The sequence below is a fragment of the Hydractinia symbiolongicarpus genome, chromosome 11 (genome assembly GCF_029227915.1).
Source record: "Hydractinia symbiolongicarpus strain clone_291-10 chromosome 11, HSymV2.1, whole genome shotgun sequence".
Lineage (NCBI taxonomy): Eukaryota > Metazoa > Cnidaria > Hydrozoa > Anthoathecata > Hydractiniidae > Hydractinia > Hydractinia symbiolongicarpus.
The window spans coordinates 14,869,943-14,882,145 of record NC_079885.1 but is presented as its reverse complement, the minus strand read 5'-3'; the positions used below and the strand labels follow the sequence as shown (position 1 = coordinate 14,882,145).

At 41.2% G+C, this 12,203-nt stretch overlaps 18 non-coding genes and 4 pseudogenes across 18 annotated transcripts; all 22 read right to left on the bottom strand.

The window, feature by feature from the left end:
* Positions 1-127: 127 nt before the first annotated feature.
* LOC130615514 (5S ribosomal RNA) lies at positions 128-246 on the bottom strand. The gene has a single exon (XR_008976602.1). It is a non-coding gene; the product is annotated as a 5S ribosomal RNA (ribosomal RNA).
* Positions 247-696: 450 nt separating this feature from the next.
* LOC130617487 (5S ribosomal RNA) lies at positions 697-815 on the bottom strand. The gene has a single exon (XR_008978565.1). It is a non-coding gene; the product is annotated as a 5S ribosomal RNA (ribosomal RNA).
* A 450-nt stretch (positions 816-1,265) lies between these two features.
* LOC130615513 (5S ribosomal RNA) lies at positions 1,266-1,384 on the bottom strand. The gene has a single exon (XR_008976601.1). It is a non-coding gene; the product is annotated as a 5S ribosomal RNA (ribosomal RNA).
* Positions 1,385-1,834: 450 nt separating this feature from the next.
* On the bottom strand, positions 1,835-1,953 carry LOC130616131 (5S ribosomal RNA). The gene has a single exon (XR_008977215.1). It is a non-coding gene; the product is annotated as a 5S ribosomal RNA (ribosomal RNA).
* Positions 1,954-2,403: 450 nt separating this feature from the next.
* On the bottom strand, positions 2,404-2,522 carry LOC130615511 (5S ribosomal RNA). The gene has a single exon (XR_008976600.1). It is a non-coding gene; the product is annotated as a 5S ribosomal RNA (ribosomal RNA).
* Positions 2,523-2,972: 450 nt separating this feature from the next.
* Positions 2,973-3,091, bottom strand: LOC130617486 (5S ribosomal RNA). The gene has a single exon (XR_008978564.1). It is a non-coding gene; the product is annotated as a 5S ribosomal RNA (ribosomal RNA).
* Positions 3,092-3,541: 450 nt separating this feature from the next.
* LOC130617761 (5S ribosomal RNA) lies at positions 3,542-3,660 on the bottom strand. The gene has a single exon (XR_008978837.1). It is a non-coding gene; the product is annotated as a 5S ribosomal RNA (ribosomal RNA).
* Positions 3,661-4,110: 450 nt separating this feature from the next.
* Positions 4,111-4,229, bottom strand: LOC130616130 (5S ribosomal RNA). Its single transcript, XR_008977214.1, has one exon. It is a non-coding gene; the product is annotated as a 5S ribosomal RNA (ribosomal RNA).
* Positions 4,230-4,679: 450 nt separating this feature from the next.
* On the bottom strand, positions 4,680-4,798 carry LOC130617485 (5S ribosomal RNA). Its single transcript, XR_008978562.1, has one exon. It is a non-coding gene; the product is annotated as a 5S ribosomal RNA (ribosomal RNA).
* A 450-nt stretch (positions 4,799-5,248) lies between these two features.
* On the bottom strand, positions 5,249-5,367 carry LOC130616869 (5S ribosomal RNA). The gene has a single exon (XR_008977949.1). It is a non-coding gene; the product is annotated as a 5S ribosomal RNA (ribosomal RNA).
* Positions 5,368-5,817: 450 nt separating this feature from the next.
* On the bottom strand, positions 5,818-5,936 carry LOC130616129 (5S ribosomal RNA). Its single transcript, XR_008977213.1, has one exon. It is a non-coding gene; the product is annotated as a 5S ribosomal RNA (ribosomal RNA).
* A 450-nt stretch (positions 5,937-6,386) lies between these two features.
* On the bottom strand, positions 6,387-6,505 carry LOC130618492 (5S ribosomal RNA; annotated as a pseudogene).
* A 450-nt stretch (positions 6,506-6,955) lies between these two features.
* Positions 6,956-7,074, bottom strand: LOC130618538 (5S ribosomal RNA; annotated as a pseudogene).
* Positions 7,075-7,524: 450 nt separating this feature from the next.
* Positions 7,525-7,643, bottom strand: LOC130616910 (5S ribosomal RNA). The gene has a single exon (XR_008977989.1). It is a non-coding gene; the product is annotated as a 5S ribosomal RNA (ribosomal RNA).
* Positions 7,644-8,093: 450 nt separating this feature from the next.
* LOC130615510 (5S ribosomal RNA) lies at positions 8,094-8,212 on the bottom strand. Its single transcript, XR_008976599.1, has one exon. It is a non-coding gene; the product is annotated as a 5S ribosomal RNA (ribosomal RNA).
* Positions 8,213-8,662: 450 nt separating this feature from the next.
* On the bottom strand, positions 8,663-8,781 carry LOC130616909 (5S ribosomal RNA). The gene has a single exon (XR_008977988.1). It is a non-coding gene; the product is annotated as a 5S ribosomal RNA (ribosomal RNA).
* A 450-nt stretch (positions 8,782-9,231) lies between these two features.
* On the bottom strand, positions 9,232-9,350 carry LOC130619267 (5S ribosomal RNA). Its single transcript, XR_008980009.1, has one exon. It is a non-coding gene; the product is annotated as a 5S ribosomal RNA (ribosomal RNA).
* A 450-nt stretch (positions 9,351-9,800) lies between these two features.
* LOC130616908 (5S ribosomal RNA) lies at positions 9,801-9,919 on the bottom strand. Its single transcript, XR_008977987.1, has one exon. It is a non-coding gene; the product is annotated as a 5S ribosomal RNA (ribosomal RNA).
* Positions 9,920-10,369: 450 nt separating this feature from the next.
* On the bottom strand, positions 10,370-10,488 carry LOC130615509 (5S ribosomal RNA). Its single transcript, XR_008976598.1, has one exon. It is a non-coding gene; the product is annotated as a 5S ribosomal RNA (ribosomal RNA).
* Positions 10,489-10,938: 450 nt separating this feature from the next.
* LOC130616459 (5S ribosomal RNA) lies at positions 10,939-11,057 on the bottom strand. The gene has a single exon (XR_008977541.1). It is a non-coding gene; the product is annotated as a 5S ribosomal RNA (ribosomal RNA).
* Positions 11,058-11,507: 450 nt separating this feature from the next.
* Positions 11,508-11,626, bottom strand: LOC130618431 (5S ribosomal RNA; annotated as a pseudogene).
* A 450-nt stretch (positions 11,627-12,076) lies between these two features.
* Positions 12,077-12,195, bottom strand: LOC130618430 (5S ribosomal RNA; annotated as a pseudogene).
* Positions 12,196-12,203: the final 8 nt, after the last annotated feature.

The following is a 12,203-nucleotide window of genomic DNA, read 5'->3' as shown; positions in this document are numbered from 1 at the left end:
GATTGTAGCCGTTTTGAAGGGAAAGCAACTTCTAATCACGTCCCTTACTTGATTTACTCAGCGGCTATTGCGTAAAAAAGATACGTCACAGTCGTGATGATAAATAATGTAACGTGAAAAAGTCAATAGCCTACGACACCAGGAGTTCCCAGGCGGTCCCCCATCCAAGTACTATCCCGGCCCGACGATGCTTAACTTCCGCGATCGGACGAGAACAGGTGTGTTCATCGTGGTATGGTCGTAGACAAACAAACGGGCAGATATCTACGATTTATTAGCACATTACATCGAAAATGGTTCAAACTTTAAAGGTCATATTTCTTGACTGGATCATCCGAAATAGGTCGTGTTTATGTGCATTTGAAAGCTCTTTTTAAGCGCTATCGATTCTTTACGACAACCATGCGCTTTAAGATTTCCGGTAAAAAGTTCCAACGAAGGAAATCTAGGGTACTTTCAGACTTAATTTTCATATGACAAAGTTAATTAGCAAAGTAACTACATCGCCATTTTCTTTGTCTGACGCTCTTAATCCATTCATTTGCGACGTGGCGCATTTATTGCAGCAAGATTGTGGCCCTTTTTAAGGCAAAGAAACTTCTAATCATGTCCCTTACCTGATTTACTCGGCGGCTATTGCGTAAAAAAGATACGTCACAGTCGTGATGATAAATAATGTAACGTGAAAACGTCAATAGCCTACGACACCGGGAGATCCCAGGCAGTCCCCCATCCAAGTACTATCCCGGCCCGACGATGCTTAACTTCCGTGATCGGACGAGAACAGGTGTGTTCATCGTGGTATGGTCGTAGACAAACATACGGGTAGATATCTACGATTTATTAGCACATTACATCGAAAATGGTTCGAACTTTAAAGATCATAATTCTTGACTGGGTGATCGGAAATAGTTCGTGTTTATGTGCATTTTAAAGCTCCTTTTAAGCGCTATCGATTCTTTACGACAATAATGCGCTTTAAGATTTCCGGTAAAAAGTTCCAACGAAGGCAATCTAGGGTACTTTCAGCCTTAATTTTCATATGACAAAGTTAGTTAACAAAGTAAGTACATCGCCATTTTCTTTGTCTGACGCTCGTAATCCATTCATTTGCGACGTGGCGCATTTATTTCAGCACGATTGTAGCCGTTTTGAAGGGAAAGAAACTTCTAATCATGTCCCTTACTTGATTTACTCAGCGGCTATTGCGTAAAAAAGATACGTCACAGTCGTAATGATAAATAATGTAACGTGAAAAAGTCAATAGCCTACGACACCAGGAGTTCCCAGGCGGTCCCCCATCCAAGTACTATCCCGGCCCGACGATGCTTAACTTCCGCGATCGGACGAGAACAGGTGTGTTCATCGTGGTATGGTCGTAGACAAACAAACGGGCAGATATCTACGATTTATTAGCACATTACATCGAAAATGGTTCAAACTTTAAAGGTCATATTTCTTGACTGGATCATCCGAAATAGGTCGTGTTTATGTGCATTTGAAAGCTCTTTTTAAGCGCTATCGATTCTTTACGACAACCATGCGCTTTAAGATTTCCGGTAAAAAGTTCCAACGAAGGAAATCTAGGGTACTTTCAGACTTAATTTTCATATGACAAAGTTAGTTAACAAAGTAAGTACATCGCCATTTTCTTTGTCTGACGCTCGTAATCCATTCATTTGCGACGTGGCGCATTTATTTCAGCACGATTGTAGCCGTTTTGAAGGGAAAGAAACTTCTAATCATGTCCCTTACTTGATTTACTCGGCGGCTATTGCGTAAAAAAGATACGTCACAGTCGTGATGATAAATAATGTAACGTGAAAACGTCAATAGCCTACGACACCGGGAGATCCCAGGCGGTCCCCCATCCAAGTTCTATCCCGGCCCGACGATGCTTAACTTCCGTGATCGGACGAGAACAGGTGTGTTCATCGTGGTATGGTCGTAGACAAACATACGGGTAGATATCTACGATTTATTGGCACATTACATCGAAAATGGTTCAAACTTTAAAGATCATAATTCTTGACTGGGTGATCGGAAATAATTCGTGTTTATGTGCATTTGAAAGCTCCTTTTAAGCGCTATCGATTCTTTACGACAATAATGCGCTTTAAGATTTCCGGTAAAAAGTTCCAACGAAGGCAATCTAGGGTACTTTCAGACTTAATTTTCATATGACAAAGTTAGTTAGCAATGTAAGTACATCGCCATTTTCTTTGTCTGACGCTCGTAATCCATTTATTTGCGACGTGGCGCATTTATTGCAGCAAGATTGTAGCCGTTTTGAAGGGAAAGCAACTTCTAATCACGTCCCTTACTTGATTTACTCAGCGGCTATTGCGTAAAAAAGATACGTCACAGTTGTAATGATAAATAATGTAACGTGAAAAAGTCAATAGCCTACGACACCAGGAGTTCCCAGGCGGTCCCCCATCCAAGTACTATCCCGGCCCGACGATGCTTAACTTCCGCGATCGGACGAGAACAGGTGTGTTCATCGTGGTATGGTCGTAGACAAACAAACGGGCAGATATCTACGATTTATTAGCACATTACATCGAAAATGGTTCAAACTTTAAAGGTCATATTTCTTGACTGGATCATCCGAAATAGGTCGTGTTTATGTGCATTTGAAAGCTCTTTTTAAGCGCTATCGATTCTTTACGACAACCATGCGCTTTAAGATTTCCGGTAAAAAGTTCCAACGAAGGAAATCTAGGGTACTTTCAGACTTAATTTTCATATGACAAAGTTAATTAGCAAAGTAACTACATCGCCATTTTCTTTGTCTGACGCTCTTAATCCATTCATTTGCGACGTGGCGCATTTATTGCAGCAAGATTGTGGCCCTTTTTAAGGCAAAGAAACTTCTAATCATGTCCCTTACCTGATTTACTCGGCGGCTATTGCGTAAAAAAGATACGTCACAGTCGTGATGATAAATAATGTAACGTGAAAACGTCAATAGCCTACGACACCGGGAGATCCCAGGCAGTCCCCCATCCAAGTACTATCCCGGCCCGACGATGCTTAACTTCCGTGATCGGACGAGAACAGGTGTGTTCATCGTGGTATGGTCGTAGACAAACATACGGGTAGATATCTACGATTTATTAGCACATTACATCGAAAATGGTTCGAACTTTAAAGATCATAATTCTTGACTGGGTGATCGGAAATAGTTCGTGTTTATGTGCATTTTAAAGCTCCTTTTAAGCGCTATCGATTCTTTACGACAATAATGCGCTTTAAGATTTCCGGTAAAAAGTTCCAACGAAGGCAATCTAGGGTACTTTCAGCCTTAATTTTCATATGACAAAGTTAGTTAACAAAGTAAGTACATCGCCATTTTCTTTGTCTGACGCTCGTAATCCATTCATTTGCGACGTGGCGCATTTATTTCAGCACGATTGTAGCCGTTTTGAAGGGAAAGAAACTTCTAATCATGTCCCTTACTTGATTTACTCAGCGGCTATTGCGTAAAAAAGATACGTCACAGTCGTAATGATAAATAATGTAACGTGAAAAAGTAAATAGCCTACGACACCGGGAGTTCCCAGGCGGTGCCCCATCCAAGTACTATCCCGGCCCGACGATGCTTAACTTACGCGATCGGACGAGAACAGGTGTGTTCATCGTGGTATGGTCGTAGACAAACAAACGGGCAGATATCTACGATTTATTAGCACATTACATCGAAAATGGTTCAAACTTTAAAGGTCATATTTCTTGACTGGATCATCCGAAATAGGTCGTGTTTATGTGCATTTGAAAGCTCTTTTTAAGCGCTATCGATTCTTTACGACAACCATGCGCTTTAAGATTTCTGGTAAAAAGTTCCAACGAAGGAAATCTAGGGTACTTTCAGACTTAATTTTCATATGACAAAGTTAGTTAACAAAGTAAGTACATCGCCATTTTCTTTGTCTGACGCTCGTAATCCATTCATTTGCGACGTGGCGCATTTATTTCAGCACGAATGTAGCCGTTTTGAAGGGAAAGAAACTTCTAATCATGTCCCTTACTTGATTTACTCGGCGGCTATTGCGTAAAAAAGATACGTCACAGTCGTGATGATAAATAATGTAACGTGAAAACGTCAATAGCCTACGACACCGGGAGATCCCAGGCGGTCCCCCATCCAAGTTCTATCCCGGCCCGACGATGCTTAACTTCCGTGATCGGACGAGAACAGGTGTGTTCATCGTGGTATGGTCGTAGACAAACATACGGGTAGATATCTACGATTTATTGGCACATTACATCGAAAATGGTTCAAACTTTAAAGATCATAATTCTTGACTGGGTGATCGGAAATAGTTCGTGTTTATGTGCATTTGAAAGCTCCTTTTAAGCGCTATCGATTCTTTACGACAACCATGCGCTTTAAGATTTCCGGTAAAAAGTTCCAACGAAGGAAATCTAGGGTACTTTCAGACTTAATTTTCATATGACAAAGTTAATTAGCAAAGTAACTACATCGCCATTTTCTTTGTCTGACGCTCTTAATCCATTCATTTGCGACGTGGCGCATTTATTGCAGCAAGATTGTGGCCCTTTTTAAGGCAAAGAAACTTCTAATCATGTCCCTTACCTGATTTACTCGGCGGCTATTGCGTAAAAAAGATACGTCACAGTCGTGATGATAAATAATGTAACGTGAAAACGTCAATAGCCTACGACACCGGGAGATCCCAGGCAGTCCCCCATCCAAGTACTATCCCGGCCCGACGATGCTTAACTTCCGTGATCGGACGAGAACAGGTGTGTTCATCGTGGTATGGTCGTAGACAAACATACGGGTAGATATCTACGATTTATTAGCACATTACATCGAAAATGGTTCGAACTTTAAAGATCATAATTCTTGACTGGGTGATCGGAAATAGTTCGTGTTTATGTGCATTTTAAAGCTCCTTTTAAGCGCTATCGATTCTGTACGACAATAATGCGCTTTAAGATTTCCGGTAAAAAGTTCCAACGAAGGCAATCTAGGGTACTTTCAGCCTTAATTTTCATATGACAAAGTTAGTTAACAAAGTAAGTACATCGCCATTTTCTTTGTCTGACGCTCGTAATCCATTCATTTGCGACGTGGCGCATTTATTTCAGCACGAATGTAGCCGTTTTGAAGGGAAAGAAACTTCTAATCATGTCCCTTACTTGATTTACTCGGCGGCTATTGCGTAAAAAAGATACGTCACAGTCGTGATGATAAATAATGTAACGTGAAAACGTCAATAGCCTACGACACCGGGAGATCCCAGGCGGTCCCCCATCCAAGTTCTATCCCGGCCCGACGATGCTTAACTTCCGCGATCGGACGAGAACAGGTGTGTTCATCGTGGTATGGTCGTAGACAAACAAACGGGCAGATATCTACGATTTATTAGCACATTACATCGAAAATGGTTCAAACTTTAAAGGTCATATTTCTTGACTGGATCATCCGAAATAGGTCGTGTTTATGTGCATTTGAAAGCTCTTTTTAAGCGCTATCGATTCTTTACGACAACCATGCGCTTTAAGATTTCCGGTAAAAAGTTCCAACGAAGGAAATCTAGGGTACTTTCAGACTTAATTTTCATATGACAAAGTTAGTTAACAAAGTAAGTACATCGCCATTTTCTTTGTCTGACGCTCGTAATCCATTCATTTGCGACGTGGCGCATTTATTTCAGCACGAATGTAGCCGTTTTGAAGGGAAAGAAACTTCTAATCATGTCCCTTACTTGATTTACTCGGCGGCTATTGCGTAAAAAAGATACGTCACAGTCGTGATGATAAATAATGTAACGTGAAAACGTCAATAGCCTACGACACCGGGAGATCCCAGGCGGTCCCCCATCCAAGTTCTATCCCGGCCCGACGATGCTTAACTTCCGTGATCGGACGAGAACAGGTGTGTTCATCGTGGTATGGTCGTAGACAAACATACGGGTAGATATCTACGATTTATTGGCACATTACATCGAAAATGGTTCAAACTTTAAAGATCATAATTCTTGACTGGGTGATCGGAAATAGTTCGTGTTTATGTGCATTTGAAAGCTCCTTTTAAGCGCTATCGATTCTTTACGACAATAATGCGCTTTGAGATTTCCGGTAAAAAGTTCCAACGAAGGCAATCTAGGGTACTTTCAGACTTAATTTTCATATGACAAAGTTAATTAGCAAAGTAACTACATCGCCACTTTCTTTGTCTGACGCTCGTAATCCATTTATTTGCGACGTGGCGCATTTATTGCAGCAAGATTGTAGCCGTTTTGAAGGGAAAGCAACTTCTAATCACGTCCCTTACTTGATTTACTCAGCGGCTATTGCGTAAAAAAGATACGTCACAGTTGTAATGATAAATAATGTAACGTGAAATAGTCAATAGCCTACGACACCGGGAGATACCAGGCGGTCCCCCATCCCAGTACTATCCCGGCCCGACGATGCTTAACTTCCGTGATCGGACGAGAAAAGGTGTGTTCATCGTGGTATGGTCGTAGACAAACAAACGGGCAGATATCTACGATTTATTAGCACATTACATCGAAAATGGTTCAAACTTTAAAGGTCATATTTCTTGACTGGATCATCCGGAATAGGTCGTGTTTATGTGCATTTGAAAGCTCTTTTTAAGCGCTATCGATTCTTTACGACAACCATGCGCTTTAAGATTTCCGGTAAAAAGTTCCAACGAAAGAAATCTAGGGTACTTTCAGACTTAATTTTCATATGACAAAGTTAATTAGCAAAGTAACTACATCGCCACTTTCTTTGTCTGACGCTCGTAATCCATTTATTTGCGACGTGGCGCATTTATTGCAGCAAGATTGTAGCCGTTTTGAAGGGAAAGCAACTTCTAATCACGTCCCTTACTTGATTTACTCAGCGGCTATTGCGTAAAAAAGATACGTCACAGTTGTAATGATAAATAATGTAACGTGAAATAGTCAATAGCCTACGACACCGGGAGATCCCAGGCGGTCCCCAATCCAAGTACTATCCCGGCCCGACGATGCTTAACTTCCGTGATCGGACGAGAAAAGGTGTGTTCATCGTGGTATGGTCGTAGACAAACAAACGGGCAGATATCTACGATTTATTAGCACATTACATCGAAAGTGGTTCAAACTTTAAAGGTCATATTTCTTGACTCGATCATTCGAAATAGGTCGTGTTTATGTGCATTTGAAAGCTCTTTTTAAGCGCTATCGATTCTTTACAACAATAATGCGCTTTATGATTTCCGGTAAAAAGTTCCAACGAAGGCAATCTAGGGTACTTGCAGACTTAATTTTCATATGACAAAGTTAATTAGCAAAGTAACTACATCGCCATTTTCTTTGTCTGACGCTCTTAATCCATTCATTTGCGACGTGGCGCATTTATTGCAGCATGATTGTAGCCCTTTTTAAGGGAAAGAAACTTCTAATCATGTCCCTTACTTGATTTACTCGGCGGCTATTGCGTAAAAAAGATACGTCACAGTCGTGATGATAAATAATGTAACGTGAAAACGTCAATAGCCTACGACACCGGGAGATCCCAGGCGGTGCCCCATCCAAGTTCTATCCCGGCCCGACGATGCTTAACTTCCGTGATCGGACGAGAACAGGTGTGTTCATCGTGGTATGGTCGTAGACAAACATACGGGTAGATATCTACGATTTATTAGCACATTACATCGAAAAGGGTTCGAACTTTAAAGATCATAATTCTTGACTGGGTGATCGGAAATAGTTCGTGTTTATGTGCATTTGAAAGCTCCTTTTAAGCGCTATCGATTCTTTACGACAATAATGCGCTTTAAGATTTCCGGTAAAAAGTTCCAACGAAGGCAATCTAGGGTACTTTCAGACTTAATTTTCATATGACAAAGTTAGTTAGCAAAGTAAGTACATCGCCATTTTCTTTGTCTGACGCTCGTAATCCATTCATTTGCGACGTGGCGCATTTATTTCAGCACGATTGTAGCCGTTTTGAAGGAAAAGCAACTTCTAATCATGTCTCTTTCTTGATTTACTCAGCGGCTATTGCGTAAAAAAGATACGTCACAGTCGTAATGATAAATAATGTAACGTGAAAAAGTCAATAGCCTACGACACCAGGAGTTCCCAGGCGGTCCCCCATCCAAGTACTATCCCGGCCCGACGATGCTTAACTTCCGCGATCGGACGAGAACAGGTGTGTTCATCGTGGTATGGTCGTAGACAAACAAACGGGCAGATATCTACGATTTATTAGCACATTACATCGAAAATGGTTCAAACTTTAAAGGTCATATTTCTTGACTGGATCATCCGAAATAGGTCGTGTTTATGTGCATTTGAAAGCTCTTTTTAAGCGCTATCGATTCTTTACGACAACCATGCGCTTTAAGATTTCCGGTAAAAAGTTCCAACGAAGGAAATCTAGGGTACTTTCAGACTTAATTTTCATATGACAAAGTTAGTTAACAAAGTAAGTACATCGCCATTTTCTTTGTCTGACGCTCGTAATCCATTCATTTGCGACGTGGCGCATTTATTTCAGCACTATTGTAGCCGTTTTGAAGGGAAAGAAACTTCTAATCATGTCCCTTACTTGATTTACTCGGCGGCTATTGCGTAAAAAAGATACGTCACAGTCGTGATGATAAATAATGTAACGTGAAAACGTCAATAGCCTACGACACCGGGAGATCCCAGGCGGTGCCCCATCCAAGTTCTATCCCGGCCCGACGATGCTTAACTTCCGTGATCGGACGAGAACAGGTGTGTTCATCGTGGTATGGTCGTAGACAAACATACGGGTAGATATCTACGATTTATTGGCATATTACATCGAAAATGGTTCAAACTTTAAAGATCATAATTCTTGACTGGGTGATCGGAAATAGTTCGTGTTTATGTGCATTTGAAAGCTCCTTTTAAGCGCTATCGATTCTTTACGACAATAATGCGCTTTAAGATTTCCGGTAAAAAGTTCCAACGAAGGCAATCTAGGGTACTTTCAGACTTAATTTTCATATGACAAAGTTAGTTAGCAATGTAAGTACATCGCCATTTTCTTTGTCTGACGCTCGTAATCCATTTATTTGCGACGTGGCGCATTTATTGCAGCAAGATTGTAGCCGTTTTGAAGGGAAAGCAACTTCTAATCACGTCCCTTACTTGATTTACTCAGCGGCTATTGCGTAAAAAAGATACGTCACAGTTGTAATGATAAATAATGTAACGTGAAAAAGTCAATAGCCTACGACACCAGGAATTCCCAGGCGGTCCCCCATCCAAGTACTATCCCGGCCCAACGATGCTTAACTTCCGCGATCGGACGAGAACAGGTGTGTTCATCGTGGTATGGTCGTAGACAAACAAACGGGCAGATATCTACGATTTATTAGCACATTACATCGAAAATGGTTCAAAATTTAAAGGTCATATTTCTTGACTGGATCATCCGAAATAGGTCGTGTTTATGTGCATTTGAAAGCTCTTTTTAAGCGCTATCGATTCTTTACGACAACCATGCGCTTTAAGATTTCCGGTAAAAAGTTCCAACGAAGGAAATCTAGGGTACTTTCAGACTTAATTTTCATATGACAAAGTTAGTTAACAAAGTAAGTACATCGCCATTTTCTTTGTCTGACGCTCGTAATCCATTCATTTGCGACGTGGCGCATTTATTTCAGCACGATTGTAGCCGTTTTGAAGGGAAAGAAACTTCTAATCATGTCCCTTACTTGATTTACTCGGCGGCTATTGCGTAAAAAAGATACGTCACAGTCGTGATGATAAATAATGTAACGTGAAAACGTCAATAGCCTACGACACCGGGAGATCCCAGGCGGTGCCCCATCCAAGTTCTATCCCGGCCCGACGATGCTTAACTTCCGTGATCGGACGAGAACAGGTGTGTTCATCGTGGTATGGTCGTAGACAAACATACGGGTAGATATCTACGATTTATTGGCATATTACATCGAAAATGGTTCAAACTTTAAAGATCATAATTCTTGACTGGGTGATCGGAAATAGTTCGTGTTTATGTGCATTTGAAAGCTCCTTTTAAGCGCTATCGATTCTTTACGACAATAATGCGCTTTAAGATTTCCGGTAAAAAGTTCCAACGAAGGCAGTCTAGGGTACTTTCAGACTTAATTTTCATATGACAAAGTTAGTTAGCAATGTAAGTACATCGCCATTTTCTTTGTCTGACGCTCGTAATCCATTTATTTGCGACGTGGCGCATTTATTGCAGCAAGATTGTAGCCGTTTTGAAGGGAAAGCAACTTCTAATCACGTCCCTTACTTGATTTACTCAGCGGCTATTGCGTAAAAAAGATACGTCACAGTTGTAATGATAAATAATGTAACGTGAAAAAGTCAATAGCCTACGACACCAGGAGTTCCCAGGCGGTCCCCCATCCAAGTACTATCCCGGCCCGACGATGCTTAACTTCCGCGATCGGACGAGAACAGGTGTGTTCATCGTGGTATGGTCGTAGACAAACAAACGGGCAGATATCTACGATTTATTAGCACATTACATCGAAAATGGTTCAAACTTTAAAGGTCATATTTCTTGACTGGATCATCCGAAATAGGTCGTGTTTATGTGCATTTGAAAGCTCTTTTTAAGCGCTATCGATTCTTTACGACAACCATGCGCTTTAAGATTTCCGGTAAAAAGTTCCAACGAAGGAAATCTAGGGTACTTTCAGACTTAATTTTCATATGACAAAGTTAATTAGCAAAGTAACTACATCGCCATTTTCTTTGTCTGACGCTCGTAATCCATTTATTTGCGACGTGGCGCATTTATTGCAGCAAGATTGTAGCCGTTTTGAAGGGAAAGCCACTTCTAATCACGTCCCTTACTTGATTTACTCAGCGGCTATTGCGTAAAAAAGATACGTCACAGTTGTAATGATAAATAATGTAACGTGAAATAGTCAATAGCCTACGACACCAGGAGATCCCAGGCGGTCCCCCATCCAAGTACTATCCCGGCCCGACGATGCTTAACTTCCGTGATCGGACGAGAACAGGTGTGTTCATCGTGGTATGGTCGTAGACAAACAAACGGGCAGATATCTACGATTTATTAGCACATTACATCGAAAATGGTTCAAACTTTAAAGGTCATATTTCTTGACTGGATCATCCGGAATAGGTCGTGTTTATGTGCATTTGAAAGCTCTTTTTAAGCGCTATCGATTCTTTACGACAACCATGCGCTTTAAGATTTCCGGTAAAAAGTTCCAACGAAGGAAATCTAGGGTACTTTCAGACTTAATTTTCATATGACAAAGTTAATTAGCAAAGTAACTACATCGCCACTTTCTTTGTCTGACGCTCGTAATCCATTTATTTGCGACGTGGCGCATTTATTGCAGCAAGATTGTAGCCGTTTTGAAGGGAAAGCAACTTCTAATCACGTCCCTTACTTGATTTACTCAGCGGCTATTGCGTAAAAAAGATACGTCACAGTTGTAATGATAAATAATGTAACGTGAAATAGTCAATAGCCTACGACACCGGGAGATCCCAGGCGGTCCCCCATCCAAGTACTATCCCGGCCCGACGATGCTTAACTTCCGTGATCGGACGAGAAAAGGTGTGTTCATCGTGGTATGGTCGTACACAAACAAACGGGCAGATATCTACGATTTATTAGCACATTACATCGAAAATGGTTCAAACTTTAAAGGTCATATTTCTTGACTGGATCATCCGGAATAGGTCGTGTTTATGTGCATTTGAAAGCTCTTTTTAAGCGCTATCGATTCTTTACGACAACCATGCGCTTTAAGATTTCCGGTAAAAAGTTCCAACGAAGGAAATCTAGGGTACTTTCAGACTTAATTTTCATATGACAAAGTTAATTAGCAAAGTAACTACATCGCCACTTTCTTTGTCTGACGCTCGTAATCCATTTATTTGCGACGTGGCGCATTTATTGCAGCAAGATTGTAGCCGTTTTGAAGGGAAAGCAACTTCTAATCACGTCCCTTACTTGATTTACTCAGCGGCTATTGCGTAAAAAAGATACGTCACAGTTGTAATGATAAATAATGTAACGTGAAATAGTCAATAGCCTACGACACCGGGAGATCCCAGGCGGTCCCCCATCCAAGTACTATCCCGGCCCGACGATGCTTAACTTCCGTGATCGGACGAGAAAAGGTGTGTTCATCGTGGTATGGTCGTACACAAACAAAC